We start from the raw sequence: 5,483 nt of genomic DNA on the forward strand, positions 1-5,483 counted from the left end.
AGACGGGGTTTCACCATGTTGACCAGGATGGTCTCGATCTCTTGACCTCGTGATCCACCCACCTCGGCCTCCCAAAGTGCTGGGATTACAGGCTTGAGCCACCGCGCCCGGCACCATTCTTAATAAGAATTATTATTAGCGGCTGGGTGCGGTGGCTCACATCTATAATCCCAGCACATTGGGAGGCCGAGGCGGGCAGATCACCTGAGGTCAGTAGTTCAAGACCAGCCTGGCCAACATGGTGAAACTCCATCTCTACTAAAAATACAAAAATTAGCTGGGCCTGGTGGTGGATGCCTGTAATCTTGGCTACTCCAGAGGCTGAGGCAGGAGAATCTTTTGAATCTGAGAGGCAGAGTTTGCGGTGAGCTGAGATCATGCCACTGTACTCCAGCCTAGGCCACAGAGCAAGACTCTGTAATTGTTACGTAATTGTTACTTTGTGTACTTTATGCGTAGCAACCATAAGCACTGAGTGGGATAAAATATAGTTCACTAGCTCTGAGAAGTAGGATTTCTGATGATGTGACTCTACACAATTCATTTCAATCTTTTCCTACCAGTGATCACCATTGTACATTTCATACCAGGCAAATCTCTTTCTTTCTTTTGTGTACATAGCAGGCATCTCATTTACTTTCAGTTATTTCAAACTGGTGTACTTTTGCATGTGTCTAGTTACAGGAAACCAACTTATGAGAATTATGAACTGCCTGCCCGGAGCCAGATAGGACAGAAGAGTCCTTCAGAAATCAGCGTTCACGTTGGAATAGATGATACCTCAAGAAATTCTCCTAAACTAGGTTTGCTGGACCGGATTGTTAATTATAGCAGAGCCTCTATAAACTCACTACTGTCTGATAAACGCTCCCTAAACAGCGCTGTTACCAGTGAACCTGACAAGCATTCACTCCTGGTGGGTGACTTCAGGGAAGATGATGACACTACGTTATGAAAGGCTACGGAGAGTGCTGCTAGTTTATCTTGTCATGCACTGACAACAGCATTCATGATGTTACCTTCACTTTTCAAAATACTGTAGAAGGATTTTATGTTGGTCTCGTGCTCTTACATTAGAGATTCTATTTGAGTTGCGTTTATCTGTTGGCACAAATATCTTTTTCAAGGCAATCAGCGCTGAATTTAGCTTTATTTAAACTGGATTTCCAGTATATTTTTGTTTTCACTAACAACAGATAAGGTAGAGCAGTGAGGTTTACAACAAGCCCTACAATTAGAGATTGCTGAACTGCTGCTAAAGTGATATTTTTTTATTTGACCAAAAAAGGGCCGAAGAAGAAGATATTAAAAAATTTGAAGATTTGAGAGCTGAAGATATTCATGCTATTGAATTCAAGATATTGAAGATACACTCAAGCCTGTATCCCTGCCTCATTGGGGAGCAATGACATTCAAAGCACTGTGTATAAAGCATATAGTTTTAGAAGGAAAACAGTTGAAACTATTTAAAAATAGATGTGCCTTATTTATTACAGGCTTTCTTTCCCCCATTCTCCCTGCATCATTGTCCTTGCAGTTGCTTTTTTAGATGCTTTTGTTATTTTCTTTTAAGCTAACCAAGTTTAGGTGGTTTTTCATTGATTAAAAATAACTGACAACTGTCCTAATATTTTGCTCCTTTTTACATTTTGTAGCTCAAAAGACCTTAAAGGTCTGTAGGGTTCCCTGTCTCCCATCTTTCCACTGTAGTAAAAAGTAAATCAAATTATTCCTTCAACTTTCCTAGCTCTGTGCTCAGTTTCATTTCTCCTGCCAAGTTGGACTCTAAGTTGTTCTTCTCGTAGTCTATTGATCTCAGTCCAGAAACTTAACATTATGAGCCTCTTCTGCTCAACAGATTTTCAAAGATTAACACTATTATCTTTAACATATACAGGTCATATAAAATTACCTGGATTCACTAATTTTTTTTTTTTTCTGTTTTGAGATGGAGTCTTACTCTGTCGCCCAGGCTGGAGTGCAGTGACACCATCTTAGCTCACTACAACCTCTGCCTCTTGGGTTCAAGTAATTCTCCCTGCCTCAGCCCTCTGAGTAGCTGGGATTGCAGGTACCTGCCAATACACCCAGCTAATTTTTCTATTTTTTAGTAGAGATGGGGTTTCACCATGTTGGGTAGGCTGGTCTTAAGGAACTCCTGGCCTCAGGTGATCTGCCTGCCTTGGCTTCCCAAAGTGCTGGGATTACAGGTGTGAGCCACCATGCCCAGCCTAAATTTGTATTTTTTGAATTGAGTACAATCACTTTGCTAGTATATATAATTTAATAGATTTTATTTATCTTTTAGTGTTTCAGATAACCTCTCAAAAAGACTTTTAAAATAATGCTCTTACACAAAGCTCCATTTACCAAAATATACAGTAAAATCATAATACAGAAACTAAAATTTCCCTAGGTTATTATGCTTTTTAGCCAAATATATCCTTTTCTCTAGTTTAAATAAAACATTTGAACTTGCCTAGTTAGTGTGATTGGCAAATTTAGGAGCTTGCTCCCATTGCTAAATGGATTTAGAAATTCCCTTGTGAGTGCCTGGTAGCTAACACACTGGTCAGAGATCTTGTACTTATAAGACTATTTAAATTTGTTTGTTACAAGATGAATTTCATATGCAGAATATGTAAATGAAGAAGACTCATAAGTAAATTCCTAACAGTTTGTTCCCATTACCATAAGCAAAGCTGCTGCTAACCCAACATCTGGCACATAGGATTTGTACTCAGTAAATGTTAGTTCTTTTCTCCCTTTGATGTCAGTAATAAATACAAAAAATCATTTTTCTAAAGCAGAGTCTTAAAATCAGGTGGGAGTAGGGGATGTAGTTCTTCCTTTCCTACCTATTTTCTCTTTTATCCTTTCGTGTATACACACGCAAAGTTTACAACCTTATTCCATGCTGTCTTTCAGATTTAGAAAAGATCTAATTTCTGTCTCAGCTATCTCAGAGAACTGAAGCTTTTTATGAAGGTGCTATTGATCTAGAAAGGCAAACCCTTTTCAATGAAATATTAAATGAGTTTGTATATCTAGGCCCTTTTTAAAGACCAATGTCTATGCCATCCTCCATGCTTTCAGTTTGAGTTTTATTATTTGTCATTTTAATACCAGTGGCCCATCTTATAACACAATTTGTTTCTTCTAGAAGACACAGCTGATAGGGCAAATGTTGAAAAAAGAAGCATCCCTCCTCTCTCCCACACACCTCAAGCAGTTGAACACAGCCAGTTACTTTTCCATTATTATGTGTGCCTTTGAGTCATCCTCTTGGTCTTGTATGCGTATTGTGGGACAGCGGGAATAGCAGCTTGTAGTCTTGAAATAATCAAAGATAGAATGTCAGCTCTTACTACAAGAACAGAAAACATGCTATTTAGAAAGAGTCCTGCTTTAAGTAACATGTAGCCACATTTGAATCCTCTACCACAAGTCTTTTTTGCAATCTTGAACTTTCATTAGCTTCAGAGAGACACTATTCACAGGAGAAATACCTGATTATGGAAAGAATCAAAAATACTGCTTTCAGTTAGTAGCTAGCTTTAAGTCAGGTGTTACTAATGAGAACAAATTTTATAAATGTGTGTTTGTGTGTATTCACATACGTATATATACACTTACATATGTACATATACATATGCACATATTGCCATACTGAAGGGAAATGGATTTATATTTGAACTTGATATTTGAATGTTAGAAGTTCTCTATATGTATTTCATTTATCACTCTTTTGTATTCACTCAGCAACCATGCCCTTAGTCTGAGATAACAAGGATACTTTAATATCCAGTGCTGGTTCAGACTCACCTATGGGGCACCTTAAACTTAAATATCCAAAGATGCCTTTTGAATTTCAAAGATTAAAACACAGCTAGAGTAGTAGTGTTGTAGTCTCAAGATGTAAGGTTGTCATTTGTGAAAATAGAAATGTTATTTTTCCTAGTTTAGTATCAGCATTTTGGAATGTCACATTTCATGCCTTGTGAACACGTAATTTTATATTTTAATTTTTTGAAAAATATTCTGTATTTAGATATATAGAATGCTTAAAATAGCACTGTGGACAAGATGTTTCTAAAACTAAGTGTGCATATCTTTTCTGTATACAGCTTAAAATCAAAAATGTATGTTAAGAGATTTTTTTTCTATTACTTCTGGATCATGCTTTGAAATCATTTTTCTTGATATTTATTTTACTCCATTTTGTTATTTTCTCGGGGTGAGGCATCTGGTTACTGGTTATTTTAAAAAAAATAAAGACATTCCTAGAATCACTCCTTTTGGGTTTTTCTTTGTTTTGTTTCTTTTCTATATTTTAAAGTATTATTTTACAAAATATAAAAAATATAGATTCATGCCAAATTATTACCTATTTTTACATTAACTTTCTGCAGTCCCTCCATCTGGTATGAGTAAACCAGATAGAGCACAAAGCATGAGTTCTTGTTCTTCAGTTAAAAGAGCTTCTTTAACAGTGTTGATAACAAATGCCTTTGGTAGCCAAAACCAGGAGTCTCAACCTTATGTTTTTAGTTAAATAAATGTTTAGCTAAACATTGTTAAACATTGATTATTTGATACCCAAAACAGCAGTGGACAATGTTGTGCAATATCCATCTACTGTAGTTAAGATATTTGGTAGTTTATTTTTCATAAGCATGTAATTGATCATATTTCTGCCAAGGATGTGCCTTAAACTTTATAATTATAGTGTTAAAAATTTTTTTTGTCTGTCTCTTTTGTTAAATCATCTCTATCAGCAGTTCTGAACTACCCTTGTTACGTTTTTAGATTTTTTTTTTTCAACCGTTCATCTATGATGGGGCTGGATTATAGGCAGCACTACATATTTGGTAAGGATGGGAGGGAAGAAATCTATTTTCCTTTGGACTCCACTCCACCTGCCATATCATTCAGTGACGATGAGAAAAAAAGAAAGGAATATTAGTGTTTTCCTTTCCTTTGTAGTCTCTAATACATTCTTGATAGAAAGTCTACTCCGAGTGAGCTAAACAGAGAAAAGAGGTTTTCTCACCATTGGGGAGCCCTATACAGAGTGTTTGAAGTTCCCACCCAAGATAAATTCCCATACCCAAACACTCCTTTTTGAGTTAAGGAAAGCATTGTTAACTTATTTGTGAGAAAAAACTAATTTCCATTTCCCCAAAAACCCTTGAGGTTACTCAGGGTGAGGAGATAGGATGGGAAATGGCTACATAAGAGTAAAATCCCCTGCTGGGCGCAGTGGCTCATGCCTGTAATCCCAGCACTTTGGGAGGCCGAGGCTGGCAGATCACCTGAGGTCAGGAGTTCGAGACCAGCTTGACCAACATGGAGAAACCCCATCTCTACTAAAAATACAAAATTAGCTAGGGATGGTGGCGCATGCTTGTAATCCCAGCTACTTGGGAAGCTGAGGCAGGAGGATCGCTTGAACCCAGAATGCAGAGGTTGTGGTGAGCCAA

At 37.2% G+C, this 5,483-nt stretch overlaps 1 long non-coding RNA gene across 1 annotated transcript; it reads left to right on the forward strand.

Moving 5' to 3' along the window:
- Positions 1-308: 308 nt before the first annotated feature.
- Positions 309-4,742, forward strand: LOC119469559. The gene is made up of 2 exons (XR_005198390.1): positions 309-916; positions 3,164-4,742. It is a non-coding gene; the product is annotated as an uncharacterized LOC119469559 (long non-coding RNA).
- Positions 4,743-5,483: the final 741 nt, after the last annotated feature.

The sequence above is a fragment of the Cebus imitator genome, unplaced genomic scaffold, assembly GCF_001604975.1.
Source record: "Cebus imitator isolate Cc_AM_T3 unplaced genomic scaffold, Cebus_imitator-1.0 Scaffold705, whole genome shotgun sequence".
NCBI classification, from domain to species: domain Eukaryota; kingdom Metazoa; phylum Chordata; class Mammalia; order Primates; family Cebidae; genus Cebus; species Cebus imitator.